The sequence below is a fragment of the Podarcis tiliguerta genome (genome assembly GCF_965153285.1).
Source record: "Podarcis tiliguerta genome assembly, chromosome: 1".
NCBI classification, from domain to species: Eukaryota; Metazoa; Chordata; class Lepidosauria; order Squamata; family Lacertidae; genus Podarcis; species Podarcis tiliguerta.
The window spans coordinates 84,785,091-84,801,912 of record NC_139534.1 but is presented as its reverse complement, the minus strand read 5'-3'; the positions used below and the strand labels follow the sequence as shown (position 1 = coordinate 84,801,912).

Genomic DNA, 16,822 nt, shown 5'->3' with positions numbered 1-16,822 from the left:
CTGCCCGTCCTGCCCGGGGGAAGCTATGAGCCATGAAGCCGCCTGGCAGAACTTCCCTCCGGCGGCAGAAGAAGCAGCAGCAGCAGCCCTTCTCCGGCCGCTGCCGCCTCCTCCTCCATCCCAGCAGCTGCCGCCTCTCGAGCTCTCGAGCCCGGCTTGGCTGCTCAACTCCATCCCCCTCCTCTTTCTGTCGCTTCTACTTTTCTGCTCAGGGTCCCCTAGGATCTGCGGAGCCGCGGCAAAGGTGTAAAAGAGCCGCATGCGGCTCCGGAGCCGCAGGTTGCCGACCCCTGAACTAGACTTAGGCCAGATAGCCCTTCAAACAGAGGACACCTTCGAAACAGAGGACTGTCCTCTGTAAACTATGGCACACAACTATCCTAGTATCCCATTAACCTGAATTCACCAGCTCCCACCATATGTGAGCATCTTTGGCAGCACATCCCAGGAGTGGTAGCAGGGATACGGGGAGTGCAGCTGTCATTTTAGAGCCATTCAGGGATTTTCTGAGTGATATGTTTCTCCCTCTCCTTTCAGTCTGAGCATGGAAGTGATCAGAGGTGGTTTTAGGGCAAAGTGACTGTTACCCCCAGACTGGAGCTGAGTGGAGAAGGTGCCAGATAAGCATTTGCCCAGCTACAGGAACGGGGTGTGAGGGCTCTGACAGGGTCCTAGAGTCCTTCCTCCTTCCTAAAGCCTAGTTAGCAGTTGCCCAGCTTTGGGAAGGAGATGAGAGGGCTCTAGGACCCTGCCAGAGCCCCACACCTCATTCCTAAAGCCTGGCATGGCGAGAGGGTGCCAAATTTTGGCCTGGCTCAGGGCACCATAGTATCAAAGTCCACACCTGAAGTGATGGTGTACCTCCCCACTGCTCTCGGGGGTATAGAAGAATAGGACCTGCAACTTAAAGGATCCACAACTACTTGATCCACAAGTTAATGGATTGCAAACTGCACTTATAGGAAATTCAGGATTAACTTGCACAGCACTCAAAGGATAGATGTTTGAGAACTGTACTCTCCGTCCCAGCACTATTACTACAGCCTCAGTTTGTAAAAGAAGACATACAGGCACAGAAGGATAATTATGACAAAGGCTCAAAGATTTTTAGCTGTGATTCCCACATTGCAGGACTTTGGATTAGATGACCCTTGGGGTCCCCCACAACCCTCCAATTCTATTATTTGCATAAAACCCGAGTCTGTAAAAATGCAAAAATGACTGAGGCACATATAAGACTGCAAATTCTGATATGCTTTAGTCAGATGATGCAGCTGGGAAGAACAAAAGAGAACCGAGTTGTGAGCCAATAGTGGATGAAACAACAGAGAATGCAGATGTATTTACAACAGCCTGGGGTGTCAAAACAGAACAAATGAAGCTGTTGCAGTGGAAAATGTCAATGAAACTTCAGAGGGTGTTTTGAAGTTGGGCACAGATATCTGTGATTACATCAAGAGGCGAAGTGATGAAAACCTATTAGTTATAGAAACTAATGTTTTCTATAAAGGGGATATATAATGATAGTAGAAACTAAAATGCTCTGTGAGTGAGTAAATGGACAGAGAAACACCAGCAGAAAATTAACACATAGGACAGCAGCCATTCTGAGTGCTATTGTAATAAGAATTGCATGACATTAGCATTTGCTTGTTTCCCACTTCAGTTTGGCATCAAGTCTGCAGTAGTAAATATTATACCAGAGTTTTCCCCATTGAGGCCCTTGAAAGCATGCAGCCAAGTCCTCCTTTGTTCCATTCCCACCAATCTGGCTTGTGCCATGCCTAGAATAAATGTAATACCTACCAACTGGAATAAGCCACTGGGAACTTGATTGGAATTTCCTGACAGCTGGAGATTTATTAGCTTAGGCCAAATCTTCTTGGCCCAGATTGCATCAGGCTGATCTCTCTGAAGGAGAAGAGGAGATGGCACTATACCCCAGATGTGGGCACAGATGTTCCATTTGCTACTTGGACGCCATCCTTGTTTTGGCCTCTGTCAGTTCCAGGAACGGACTGAATTTCTTGTCAAAGTACATCCCAATGTCAATGCTGAATTACTCCACGAATACTCAAAACACCTCCTTTGCAATGACTAAATAAATGAAGAGGGGGAAGATGAATGTGTTATATACACATCTGATACCAATCACCAGAACAACTCATCTTGTTTTATTTCTGGAACAAAGTCACAGGTGAGGCAGTGGGTGGGGAGCATCTCCATTCTAAAGCAGATTCACAGGATTTCTGCAGTGTATGAAGCCACTTGAAACAGCTACATAGAGAAAAGCTGCTAGCGCAAAGTAGCTCCCCACACAGTTTGGACAGTTTTAATTACAGGTAACTCGCAACTTACACACATTTAACTTGTGCACACTCAGCTTTACACGCTTGGCATATATATATATATATATATATATAGGCAGAAAGTGGGCAGGCATCTGGGAAAAAATATTCCAGCAATCCCACCCACCAATGAATCCAATGTGTTTTAACTATACAGTATGTGGTTTTGGCTCTGTGTGTTATCCTTGGAACATAACTCCTGCATAAATTGAGAGCCGCCTGTATATCCTTGCAAAGTTGGGGTTTTGTGTGTGTAGATAGTATCCAAACTAATGAGAAGCTGCTTCCCACAAACAGAGAATTAGCTGCAACAAAACATATCTCTTCCATATCACTCCCTACAGCTACAGTAGGTGCTATAACCTTCAGTTTGACTTCACACCCAGAGGCACACCCCTCCATTGTCTCCCAAGACACATGGATGCCAACAGCAAGATGGTGGTCAAACCAATGAAAAACTGCTTCCCGCAATGTCATGAACTGGCATGACACAGAGGAAGGGTAGGAAGATCCCAGCGAGGGGTGCAGCTGCAATTGGTATATACCAGGACAAGCAGGCCTTTCCCCCCCAGCCGAACTCAGTTCTGGCACCTCTCAGGTGGGTGCCATTGCCATTATAAGAGAACAAGGGAGGCATTCATGGTGAGTTCTGGCACCCCCTTTTCTAGAAAAATAACACTGGTGAGGAGGATGTGATTACTCAGTGGGATTAGGCTCAGACCAGCTGAGGATCACGTTTCGTCAAGTGGAGAGGCCCAGCTGCTCAGCTGGAGCAAACTCGGGTGCATCAATCAGGATTGGGAAGGATAAAAGTGAAGCAAGTGTGCTCAGCTTTCTCCGTTGATGGACCACGGCTTGACTGCTTTGGGAAGTCTACTGGGTGGTGACTTTGGGATTGTCTCCAGGTATTCCAGTCCTGGATCTTCTGCAGAGGTGGGAACCTGACCTTATGGATTGACCTCGGACCGTGCTCATTGTGTTGGACCTGGACCACTATTTGATCACTTGGACTGTCTGACTACTCTTTAGCGTTGCCCTTGGGACTGTACGCACTCTCACAACACACAGAGAATGCCACATAATTGGGTTTCAAGCAACTTAGCAATGCCACAGTGCAGGCCTGTGCAGAGAGGGGAGGAACTGGGTACACTTGTCCTGGGCCTTAGAGAGCTAAGCTGGCTGGGGTTCCCTGCCAGGGACCGGCTGCTTTTTTGTTAAAGTTTATAACTTTATTCTAACCAGACTCCCACCCTGGACCTCAGACAAGCTCTTGACAGGCCCGCCACAGTGGCAGCAATTTATGTACCGCCTTCTTCCTTTCTCCTCTTCCTTCTGGATCACAAAAGAAATCAGTTCAGCTCTCTTTTCTAAATGTTAAGGTGTTAATTCTGCGTTGCCAGAATTAACTTCTCTGTGTCCTGCGTCTGAATTCACTTGCAGCTGAATGTAGCAGAGACAGATGGTGTGTTTGGCAGCCAAGCACTTTGGGTATAAGGGGGGAGGCAGGCCATCAACCCAAAATTGCACAGCTATATTACATCTTCTTACCATATTTCAGGTACAAGTAGCCAAGCTGTAGCAGCACGAAAGAGCTGTCATGTGGGGGTGGTGACAGCCCCCCTTGTGATCAAAAGTTCATGGAAAGCAATGCAGACTTCACTGCCTCTTCATCATTTATTTAATAGCATATTGTGCAACAGCCTTCCGGTTTTATTCTTAACGAACCTTTGGTTTTCCTTCCTTCCTTTGGTATGTCACTTTCAGCTTCCAAATCTAACCTGCTGGCCTGGACAGTGGTTTTCTCAAATCTCATAGTGGCTCAGCACTCTTTCATGTATTGGGTTTCCCTTTATCAGAGAAACCTTTGGGAATATTTTTTCTCCAAAAAATAAACTGGTCTTTGAAGATGCTAGTTGCCATGGCAACCTGATTCTTTAAAGAGGCACTTCTTTCCTTGCTTGATGTTGAGAGTTCTTGTTACCATAACAACCAGGCCCTTCTCAAACCTTGGCTTGGGTTCTGTGTTGGGTTGCAGCCCCCAAATCAAGGGCCCTGTGACTTTCTGAGAAGAGCATCAGAGATCTGAGTAGTGGTGGTGGCATCTCAAAAAATAGATAGCTCCACAGCCTTCCCCCCCCATGAACCTTAAGGCCGCTGTCTCCTGAAAAGAACATTTCTTGCTCTAATAACATTAGGATTTAATTTGACAGGACTACCATCTAGTTCAGGGCTCCTCTAGGTGACCTGTTTATTGAGCATTCATCCTGATCTGCTTGCACAAAGCTTATGCGGAGATTAATTTATATCTGCTCTTTATTGAACATTCAATCTGATTTGTTTGTGGAGAGGTTGTGTGACAATGAACATTCATCCTGATTTGATTGTGCGGTGTCCACGCATGTGCCAAATAATCATTTGTTCATTCCACACTTTTCAGTGCATCTCCCGTCACTTTCCTAACTGCAACAAATCTGTTTCTTTTCTTTATTTTAAAGTGGATTTGTTTTCCTGGGACGACAGAGTGATTTAACCCACTTTAATTGTGCATACCTAAATTTCTGGTATGCACTTGAAGCTGTCCTGTAGCAGTCTGGAGGCACCCATAGATACCCATTCCTGTATACAGTGGTGCCCCGCAAGACGAATGCCTCGCAAGCGGAAAACCCGCAAGACGAAAGGGTTTTCCGTTTTTCAATGCGCTTCGCAGGACGAATTTCCCTATGGGCTTGCTTCGTAAGACGAAAATGTCTTGTGAGTCTTGAGATTTTTTTTCGCTCCCCACCCCCTTTTTCTAAGCCGGTAAGCCGCTAATAGCCTTTTAGCCGCTAAACCGCTAATCCCTTAAGCCTTTAATAGCCGCTAAACCGCTAATAGCACTAATCCGCTAAGCCGCTAATAGGGTTGCTTCGCAAGACGAAAAAACTGCTAGATGAAGAGACTCGCGGAACGAATTAATTTCGTCTTGCGAGGCACCACTGTATTCAGATTTTCTCATGGGGTTAGCATGCTATTATCCTGAGCACTGTATGAAACTACGTCAGTTCTCAGTCACTATAATTTAGCAAATGTCAAAGAATATTTATACCCATGTTTTTATATACAGCTTGGTTCCAGCAGGAGTAAAGTGGTGCTGAGATGTAGGTAGAGCACCTATGCTAATGGGAACAACCACAGGCTATGCTCCAGGGTGTTCTTCAAAGGCCATTATGCTTGATAAAAGATTTTAATGTTAGATTCATAGAACTGTAGAGTTGGAAGGGACCCTGAGGGTCATCTATGTAAACATTTTTAACCAAAAGCAAACTACCCCCTCCATTCCTATCTCCCCCCACCTCTCATTCTATATATTACACTTCAACAAATGAAGTACCATATTTTTCAGTACTGTACATACAGCCTAATAAATGAGGCAGTTTCTTGAAGCTTAGACTTCAGCTGGGGGGAGGGTGGCAACTTGGCAGGAGATTGTAGACACTATGGCACCTGCAGGTGCCATGTTGGCAAAAGCACGTGTTGGCAATACAGGGGCAGAGGAAGGGGGTGTGGTGGGGGCAGGTCGCCCCCAGTGTCACCACTGGGTGTGTGTGACAAAATGCCGGGCAGCACTCATCACGGGGCCTGCGGCGTACCTGAGCCACATGTCTCTCCTGGGAGTGACGCAGTGGCTTGGGTGCCTGCAGGCTCCGCGCTGCCCCAAACGGGCCGCCCACCGCCTCCCCCTCACCTGTAGGGCGACTGAGTGGGAGGAGGCAGGCAGATGCCTCAGAGGCCCCGTGGAGCGTCCTGCCATGGCTGGCCTTGCTCCGTGGATGGCTGGCCCTGCCCCTGGGCGCAGGGCACGCGTGCCAGCGCAGGTGCCTGATCGGCTTGCTCTGCCGCTGTGGCAATACTGAGCTAGTTTTTTTCTCTCAGCATAACATTGGCAGCTTTCATAAGCATAAAACTGAGAAGACCATATCTGCAATCTCATGCTTATTCACTTTGTTCGTTATAGAGAGCACCTGTTTCCTCCGTTAACATTTAGGGATCTTCTGCTGTCTGTTTCACCCCAGACAGGCCACATCAGCACACACCGTCCTCAGCAGCATTCAGAGAAACCTCTCTCAGCAGCCATTCTCTCTCTCTCTCTCTCTCTCTCTCTCTCTCACACACACACACACACACACACAGAAAACAGTTAAAAACAACAGTTACTTGTATAACAGTCACAACAGAATGGAATGCCTGTCTCATGTAACTCACAGTCAGCCAATCACATGAGACTGGCCACTGCCAAAGGAAAGACCCCTTGCTAAAAATACACAGCAATTCAACATACGCAAACATTCCCATTTCAGGAAATTAAACCACTATAACAGTCTGTAGCTAATGGCAACAGCTGAGGAGGCATCAGCACAACCTTGTTTCGACAATTATGGGGCACATCAGCAACATTTCTTTTGTTATTAAAAATGTTTTCATGTGTATTGATATGAGGGTCACACCATAAACTCAGGTATTTTACCTGCCATCGAAGAAGAAGATAGACTGGATACTACAGATAGGTGTATTCAGAAAAAACATACATTTAGAAATACAAGCTGACTTGTACTTAAATTCTACAGTTCTCTTCATTGCTTTCACAGGGGGTGAAGGGTCTTGAAAAAGCCTCACCCACTTCAGACAGCCTTACAGTCCTCTTTGCTGCTTGAATGTGTGATCTTTCAAAAACTCCACTGACTTCAGACATCCCTGGACGGAAAAAAACAGAGACAATGAAGGAGATGGCTACCATCCAATAGCATCATCCAGGCAGCTTCACTGTCTTCTGCCTGGCAACTTCACCCACTAAATTCAGCTTGCCAGCTTACACAGGTTTCATCTGTTCATGAGTATCCACAAGTTGTCTTTCACACCTCACATTCATGCACATGCACACATCATTCTCCGTGAGCACATTCACAGCCTCTCATTCACAAGCAAAAGCATACTCCAGCTGACATCTGTGAAGGATGCCAATGGACTTATCTTTCACTTGCCATTCATTTGCATTCATGCCCTGGCTCCAACCCACAAATATCCACCGGTTTCTGTTGAGCAGCTTCTGAAGGTGAATCCCAACCAGCTTACATCCACAAATATCAGCCTGCTTTTAGCCTTCTGGTATCCACTGGCTTCTGGAAGTGAACTCCAACGGTTTCCACCCACCAACCTCTGCCAGGTCCATGACTAGATATTAGCCAATTTCCAACCAAGCTGTGATCCCTGTCAGCAAGTAAAGTTGCCTTATTATTGCTCCAAAGCACCCCACAGCCAGATGATCGTCTCTGTCTGTCTGCCAATTCACCGCCTCCAAGTGGAAGTAGACAGGGCAATGCAGAATGTCACAGGTGTTGCCCACTGTGTTTTGTTGGGGAAGATGAAAAGGCACCCCTTTATATCCACCCAGCTGCCATGCACTTTTGTGATGGCACAGGTAGACTGTAGGCAATGGCAACAGCTGGAGATGCATCACAATCTTGTCAGACCTCACAGTTGTGGTTGCCCCTCAGCAGTGAGTGAGTGAGCAAGTTATTCATTGATTGAATTTTTATACCGCCTTATACCTTTTGGTTCTTGTTTATTATTAGAAATATTTATAGACCACCTAAATAAGAAATATGGATTTCATAATTAGAACATGCGTGTACCTGTAATACAAATGTATAAAAGCTATAATTACCCATTTTTGGAGTACAGCTGGTGAGTCTGGTGGGTCCCACTTGACTTGTGGGCTGTGGGTTTCCCACCCCTGTCATAAAAACCCAAGCGGTATATCCAACATTAGTTGCATTCGGAGTAGTCTTACTGCGTCAGTAGTCTTAGTAACTTTAATTTATTTTGATGGGTTTACTCAGAGTGTGAAATATTTGGATATCACTCCAGTTATTAAAAGCACCAGCGGACAAATATGTTAAAAGAAAAGATGACAACAATACTAGTTTCACATTAACCCCCCCCCCTGAAAAGTCTGAGAGCATTTCCTATTCAGGTGTATATAAGTATGATCAATATCAGTAAATTAACTACTATTCCCCTTTACGCATGACGTACGATTATTTCTGGTGTCAGTATTCCCTCCTCCCCGTCCTCCATTGGCAGGTGAGAGCTGTTGATAGAAATCAATGGATAAATCTGGGATTTTAGTGCGTCTATAATTGGATGGCACCTAAAACGAAAGGTGGTAGCAAAGACAGAACCTTCTTGTGCTCTCTAACTTGGGCCTTATTACATTTTTTAAAAAAGGTTGTTTATATTTACCATAAGGTAAAGGTACCCCTGCCAGTACGGGCAAGTCTTGCCAGACTCTAGGGTTGTGCGCTCATCTCACTCTATAGGCCGGGAGCCAGCGCTGTCCGCAGACACTTCCGGGTCACGTGGCCAGCGTGACAAGCTGCATCTGGCGAGCCAGCACAGCACACGGAACGCCGTTTACCTTCCCGCTGGTAAGCGGTCCCTATTTATCTACTTGCACCCGGAGGTGCTTTCGAACTGCTAGGTTGGCAGGTGCTGGGACCGAACGATGGGAGCACACCCCGCCGCGGGGATTCGAACCGCCGACCATGCGATCAGCAAGTCCTAGGCACTGAGGTTTTACCATACTTCTCCAGATTCCCTGTTTGTCACAGGCTGTGGGGCACCCTGAGTAGGGTGCAAGTGGCCATCACAATCTGAAAGGTTGAACTACTGGCTCCACAGTGTGCTTAATAGCTGAGCAGGGTTTTGGGGTTATGAAGTCTTCTCCTTGCCTTGCTGCTGCAGTTAGCTTTATTAAATCGGAACCCCAAAATTTGGGATCCCCATCGGTTTGGAGGGGAGCCCAAATTTTGGGGTTCCGATTTAATAAAGCTGCGTCAGTTTCCTGCTGTGTAGGCTGCATTTCTGGTGGGTAGGAAGAGTCTTTAGCAACCCTTCCCTTCCTGCAGATCTTCCCAACAACATCTGTTTGCAAAGATATTTACCTTTGCAGATAAGGTAAGGGTAAAGGTACCCCTGCCCGTCTGGGCCAGTCTTGACAGACTCTAGGGTTGTGCGCTCATCTCACTCTAGAGGCCGGGAGCCAGCGCTGTCCGCAGACACTTCCGCGTCACGTGGCCAGCGTGACGAAGCTGCTCAGGCAAACCGGCACCAGAGCAGCACACGGAATGCCATTTACCTTCCCGCTAGAAAGTGGTATCTATTTATCTACTTGCACTTAATTGTGCTTTCGAACTGCTAGGTGGGCAGGAGCTGGGGTCGAACGACGGGAGCTCACCCCGCCGCGGGGATTCGAACCGCCGACCATGCGATCAGCAAGTCCTAGGCGCTGAGGTTTTACCATACTTCTCCATTAAAACATGCTCAAAGCATGGTTAGAAAGTCCTCAGGTACAGTGGCAGAGGATGGGCACCTGCTTTCCCCATTTTGGTTTTACCAATTTCCTCCCTTCCAAAACCTTTTTTTAAAGAAAAAAAACCAGCCATGAAAAAAATGAAGTTTTAAAGCCTTTTCTAGGAAAGCGAAGAGAGAAAAGAAGGGATTATTGGAGGCAAGCTGAGGGGAGTTCACCCATCACTGAGAAATCCATGTAAGAGCTGGTGATAAGTATTATATATGAAACTGTGTGCTTTCACTGAGAGCCCAGAGATTTCATGCCCCCTTGCAGCTTATGCCCAAGCTCACCTCTTTGTCCTCATGCCCCATAATAGTAACAGTAGGCATTTTTCTGCAACACTTATTGTAAATGCCTCAATTAAGCAATTTCTCTACAGTTCATTGAGCAGCTTCTGGGAAGAGCTCAAAGGAGTCTCTGTATACAACGTCTCCTTCGTCTCTTTGGTCTCCTCCAGCCAGCTGTGATCAGCCTTCCACAAGGCGCCACAGATGGCCAAAGCCCTGTGTCCTTTCAAAAGAAGTCCTGAGCTTGGAGTGTCTCAGGCAGGGAAAACAGGCCATAGCGGAGCACAAATACTATCTCCTTAGGACAGAAAGCTGTTTGATGCTTTCTGGTTGACTGCAAGCTGGGGACATGTGCCTTCTGGTCTCATAAAAGCCCCACTAATATTGTCAGCATTGCCAGATTGTCACTTTGCAGTGTTTGGCCTGGTTGATAAATAATTCTAAACCATGCTTTATGAAATCATGGCTTAGTGTTATGTCCGAACCTAATCTGTATTTTGTGGTTACATTTTTTGGGGTAATTGTATGTTTTAAAAACTACTTTTAATTGTTTTATTTGATCATCTGTGGAAGCGGACAAACGCCGGCTCCCTCGGCCTGTAAAGCGAGATGAGCGCCGCAACCCCAGAGTCGTTCACGACTGGACTTAACTGCCAGGGGTCTCTTTACCTTTAATACAACTTGTGGTTAACTTGTATGTGAACCCTTAGGTTTCAACTGCAAAAACCTCCCTCACACCTAATAATAATAATAATAATAATTTTATTATTTATACCCCACCCACTCTAGGTGGCTTCCAGTGCATATAAAAACATAATAACATATTAGACATTAAGAACTACCTGATACAGAGCTGCCTTTTTTCTCTGAGAGCAGCCCCACAATACACTTCACCTCAGGAAAGTGCCTGGGAGCAGCACTTCATTTATTTAAAATATTTATTGCCCGCTCTTTTTCCCCAAGAACAGACCCAGAGAGGGTTATATCAAAAGTTAAAATGCAGCATATATTTCTCCCTTCTGTTTTATTATATATCACATCATTCTCCATAAAAATGAAAGCAACAACCGCAGTCGGGCATTAATATCCTGCAAATTCAGGAAGGAAACGGTGCCTCTTCAGCTGATGCCTAAAACACATATGGGTCGGTGCCAGCTGTATAACTACTGCAACCTGGTTTAACCCCTTAATCTATTTTAAGGGATGAAGGATTCCTGCTTTTTCTGCTCTTTACTTCCCGACCACTCCCCACAGTAAACTTTATGGTTATCTGCCCTCGTTGCTTCCACCACCAGCAGTTGCCAGTGGATGGAAGAAGCCCATAATCCCATTGGAGAAACTGAGGAGGAAAATGGGAAGGAAGCCCCTTGCCCCCAGAATGAGGAGCTGCTGCTGCTCCTGTGGTGAAGGTCGGGGCACTTATAGACTGACCTCCTGCATTTCTTGTTTTGGACAAAGTGGGTCACAGATCTGCATAGCATTTGGACGTGCTAAGTTACATGTAGAGGTGAAAATTTGAGATCCCACTGCCCTGTGATGTAACATTTATATATCTCTCATATTACGACAATGACCCAAGAATGGGCATATTCTGCCTTTGCCCCTGCATCATGGAATGCCCTTCCTTTTGCCATACACGAAGCATCACCCATCAGTCGATTCAGATGTCTTGTAAAGGAAGTTTCTTTTTTGCCCAGGCTTTCCCTGACCCAGAAGACTGGACCCTGTTATGACTGTATTCCTGTTTTTAATCGAATAGCGCTTTGCTGGTTTTTATGTTGTATTTTAACGATACTGTTTTATTGCTGGTTGTTTTTTTTTAACAACCCTTCAGAGATTTTTTTCAAATATCAAGCAGTTTAGAAATGCTTTCAAACAAATAAACATTTAATTTAAATGGAACTCTTGGCCATAGTGTGGAAGACCTGTGACCAGTTGACCTAGATGCCGGCTCAGTCTGTGCTTTTGAACTGCTAGGTTGGCAGGAGCAGGGACCGAACAATGGGAGCTCACCCCGTTGCAGGGATTCGAACCTCTGACCTTCTGATCGGCAAGCCCTAGGCACTGTGGTTTAGACCTCAGCACTCCCCATGTCCCTTGTAAAACAGAAATAGGGATTAATGGGAGTCAGAATTCCATGATGCCTAGAGGGCCACAAGTTCACCATCCCTGGTCTAAAAAGTTTTGCACTTTGCATGGAGGCGTTTGATTCTTGTACATGTGTGAGCATTTGAATGCATTTAGAAATGGAGCAGCAAACCCAGTTCATTTCTACTGATTTGGTTTTCAGCCAACATGCTGCTGCAGTCATAGCTGCATGCTGCAGTTCCTCCCCAGCAGCTGGAGCAGCTCTGCTTGTGCTTTGAATTCTCCAGCATGGGGTTTACCGACTGGGGCAGTAAACCTGGGAACAGCAGCAGCAGCAGCAGCAGGAGGAGGAGGAGGAGGAGGAGGAAGCGGAGGAAAAAAAACCAAACCAAAGGTTTACAGATTTCTTTTCTTCACCAGGTGGAGCTCTTGCACCTTTAAGAGCATCAGTGAGAAGAAAGATTATATTTCTGTTCTGTCTGCTTCTGCAAGTGCCTCTTCTCCATCCCACTGCAATGCTGCGATGGTCTGCTCAGCCACTACTGTGATCTGCAGCTGGGGCTCCCATACTTTGTGTGTGTGTGTGTGTGTGTGTGTGTGTGTGCAGTACAGGGATCATGGTGGTGATTATGATCTCAGCTACAATTTCAGGTAGGCAGGGCGTCTACAGGACGAGACAACTAGAGTAATCTTTGAAGGTTATCAGATTGTTCTTCTCCAGGGAGAAATTTGGAAACCTGGCCAAATCACTCCTCCAGCCACTTTTGGCTTTGCTTCAGAATAGATGGTTGCCAAAATGCACAGTGATAAGAGAGAAACTTGAGATGCCCTTTGAGATCTCCTTAGCCAGAGCATTGAATGTCTCAGCCCCTGTCCAGTGCTGCTTACTCGCAAAATGCAAAATAACCACATTAAGTCGATCCGTTTACAGCATGACTGCTGCTGGATGGTTGGAAAGAGACAATTGAAGAGTGGCTGGTGTGTTAGTTTGTTCCTTACCGCCACTGTCATCTGCCGGCGATAGTAGCACACAGAAAACCCCAGCATCCCCCCAGCTGCAATATCTCTGTAGAGCTTTGTCTCTTCCTAGAATCCTGCTGGTCCTGCTTGGCTTTATTTCTGGAGCAGCAAGACAGTGGAAAATTGAATCTGAATCCCTATGGATTCGTTTCTCCCATACTAGCTGCCATGGAGCCAAGACTAACTGAGATCGCATCCTTGGCTGCAGCAGTTCCAATTAACACAGCCCTGCTTGCTTTAGCAATTACCTGCCGATGGCTCACAGCCCGCATCCAGATGGAGATCAGCTGGCAGAGTTTTAAACAGGCAGGCTGAGGAGTTTGACTAACAACCAATCCTCTGAGGCAACTGTCTGTGGCACAGTGTTGATCTGGAGAAAGCTCTTTTCCAGACTGCACATGCCTGAGGTAACCACACAGTACATACAACCCCTCAAAATTATGGCAACATGCTCCACGTTTTTGCCTTTCAGAGAAGCAGATATTCTCCTGCATATACTGAAAGCTGCTTTGATATGGCCGAGGATTTCTGCAGAGGCTCAAATGACACATAAACTAAAGTACTCCAATTCTTTTCTGTATGGTTTTTTTTTAAAAAAAAATAAAAAATAATCACAAATAGGCTGAAACAGGCTGCCTCTGACCAGAAGAAGCAAATATAGGACATGTTCATTCTGATTTGTTAGCACAGAGATTGCTTAACCCATTCCCCTTCAGTCCTTTTCCAGGTCAAAAATCACCCTCCCCAAGCTGCTTTTTCACATGCAAGGGAAAAGGATATGGGATCCCCATTTCTTTGTCTCTGGAAGTGAAAAATAAGTTTAGGGGGGTGATTTTGAGCAGGGAAATGACAAGAGGGGGCAAATAATAATAATAAAAAAGCCATGTAGCATTCCCTCATGCGTTTATCTGTTCAGACAAGCCTGCCTGAGGCTGCTTTGGATTTAAACAAGTTTCCATTTAACATGTCAAAACTGGGGCTGTATGATCCGGACTGAGTAAAAGGGGCATACTACAAATGGTGCTTAGTTGAATGCAGAATGTGCTCTGTTCTTAAAAAAAACCCACTGCTGTAGACTTTGAGGTGACCAAAAGGTAGATTGGGATTTACCATAGATCTCTGGGTGATTTGAAGTAGAGCGGCAAAAATTTCAGAGTCCTAAATATTGAATGATGACAACAATTAAATGCCCCCCCCTCCCATTACACTTCTTGCATTAAGAAAGTGTTTGTGTCTTTTCAAGCGGTGTCACCAGGAATGGATTTCTGTGAGCTCCATTCAGTTTGGGCACTTTCAGAATTGTTTACCGGTAATTCTAAGTTTCTGTCTCCTGCACCTAACTGTGGTTCCTGGCTCTCTGGATTCAACTAAGAAACAAAGTAGATCCCACAAGTCTGCCCTTGCCTTGTAAAGAGGTCACAGTCTAAATGAGAAGATCCAAGACGGTAGAGTGGCTTCTTAACAATATCTTCTCCAGATGTTTTCTCACTAAGATGCCCTTATCATTTCTCACATATGAAGGTGGAGAAAGACAAAAGTGGGGAGAGACAGCATGGGGGTGTGAGAAGTTTTTAGTGGAAACTGTGCCCCACTGAAAGAGGAAAGAGTTAAGACGTTCCTCCTCCATGTTAGCGTAATGTGAACAATGAGTTAAATTGCACGGTGCTTGGTCTCATGTCTTGAGGAGCACATCCCTCACATCTGGATGTTCTGAGATAAGGGTGCCAGGTGCTTGGGTTACCATAGCAACACCAGCGAGGTTGAGTGCATGACTTGCTGAGTCATTCACCCTCTCATTGGTTCAGGAAATAGGCCTACATGTGGAGATGGGTATAATAGTCTTGTCAGTCCTGGTGTCCTCCTTCAGCAGCCAGCCCCTCCTTGCAGTCTTCTCCCACCACCAAAACCCTGGCCCTGAGCCTCCCTCCTCTGGGGTTTCCCTTGGGGGTTCCTCAGCTGGTACCTCCCACCACTCCTATTCGTTCAGCCAGTCCCTGACAATTCTCTGGGGCATTTCCTTTCATTAGGTCCCCTCCTAATGCATGCACTGTTTGCTGTCAGGCTCTGACTTTGAATCTGTGTAAGTTAGGGGAAGAGGCTGTGGGTTTTAAACATCAACATTAGCTAGCATTGTGATAATTGGTCTTTATGTACATATGTATCTTTACTTCAAAGACCAGAAGAACTGTATATAGTAAATCAGTGGTTCCCAACTGGTGCTCTGGTGGGGTCTGCAAATGGTACCATTTGCATAACAAAAACTACTATGTCTATCTATCTGCCTATCTATCTATCTATCATCTATCTATCTATCTATCATCTATCTATCTATCTATCTATCATCTATCTATCATCTATCTATCTATCTATCTATCTATCTAATCTATCTATCTATCATCTATCTATCTATCTATCTATCTATCATCTATCTATCTATCTATCTATCTATCTATCTATCTATCTATCTATCATCTTTTCAAAAGTAGAGGGTCCATGGCTTGGCTTTTGGAAAACAGGTGGTCCACAGTACTTAGCTAATTGGGAGCTACTGTTGTAGATAGTAGTGTTTAGCATCGACTTGTGTCTGGAGACAATAAGCACTTTGTTGCTTTGAACTATGTGGGAGAGGAATTTCCCCCCCTTAACTGGGAACTCTGGAAGAAGCCGTTTTGCTGGGAGCAGGAAATCTCTGAAGACTCTGCTGGGGCTCCGCTTACTCTGTCGATACATCACTCTGGTTTAGGTGCGGTGAACTACCAGCCGGCTTCCACAAGTCACCAACACTCTCCATGGCTGCATTTTGTAAATGAAGAAGAGTCAGGCACAAATAGCATATAAACAGACAGCCACATGCAGTGCTTTTTTTCCTGGGGGGATGCATACCCCTCAACATTTTGTAAATCTTTGTACTTTTGTCAGTTTGCTGTATTTATTTTCCCTGATTTGAACTATAAAATGGTGATTTTCTTGAGTCAAAATGAGAGTACTCCTAAACATTTTTTTTAAGAAAAAAAGCACTGGCCACATGGAGTTGTTCCCTGTGGCTGTACCGTCCCTGACCCCCACAAAAATTGGCTGTGTCTGGAAGCAGGAGGCCTAGACCCAGAAATGGGGCAGGGGGCTCTATATAGAAAAGGTGCTAAAACACATTTGTTCTGCAGTCATATCAATTTTCCAGCGACATGTGCGGCATCTGCAAAGGGTGAGAACAATATTGATGTAAGTGCCTGGTTTGTGCATTGAATAGGTCATAGGCAGATGATAGCACTAATCAAATATTAGCGTAATTAAACAACAGATGATAAGTTCTCCTCGCTGCACTGGAAAATCACACCCCAGAAGGGAAAATAATCGCTTGGCAGGCCAACAATATTGGTTCTGAATGACCTACATGCCCTCTAGTGAAAATCCTAGGCATTTCCAGGCATTAACACAGAACAAGAATATAATCCCTTAGAACATACTCCCTTAGGGGTAGGGCTAAATTTATGCCCTGCTAACCAGTGCTGGTTGCATGGAAAGCTGGAACTATATGCTATGATATACTTCCCACCCCCACCACCACCCCGCCAAAAAGTCCCATGATTCTTTTCCTTAAGGGGTCTCTTTCATCAGGGAAAGCAGCTGCAGTTCCTGTTCAAAGCACTAGTGAAGGGAGGATGGGGGGGGGCTGTTTAACCCTTTATTTC

General features: G+C 45.6%; 3 long non-coding RNA genes across 3 annotated transcripts; 1 reads left to right on the top strand and 2 right to left on the bottom strand.

The window, feature by feature from the left end:
• Positions 1-1,840: 1,840 nt before the first annotated feature.
• LOC310670939 lies at positions 1,841-4,789 on the bottom strand. Its single transcript, XR_014507649.1, has 2 exons — positions 3,897-4,789; positions 1,841-2,097 (listed from the first exon to the last, which is right to left on the bottom strand). It is a non-coding gene; the product is annotated as an uncharacterized lncRNA (long non-coding RNA).
• Positions 4,790-6,880: 2,091 nt separating this feature from the next.
• On the bottom strand, positions 6,881-7,478 carry LOC310672089. Its single transcript, XR_014508392.1, has 2 exons — positions 7,412-7,478; positions 6,881-7,079 (listed from the first exon to the last, which is right to left on the bottom strand). It is a non-coding gene; the product is annotated as an uncharacterized lncRNA (long non-coding RNA).
• A 288-nt stretch (positions 7,479-7,766) lies between these two features.
• Positions 7,767-14,147, top strand: LOC310672088. The gene is made up of 2 exons (XR_014508391.1): positions 7,767-7,889; positions 12,534-14,147. It is a non-coding gene; the product is annotated as an uncharacterized lncRNA (long non-coding RNA).
• The last annotated feature ends 2,675 nt before the right edge of the window (positions 14,148-16,822 follow it).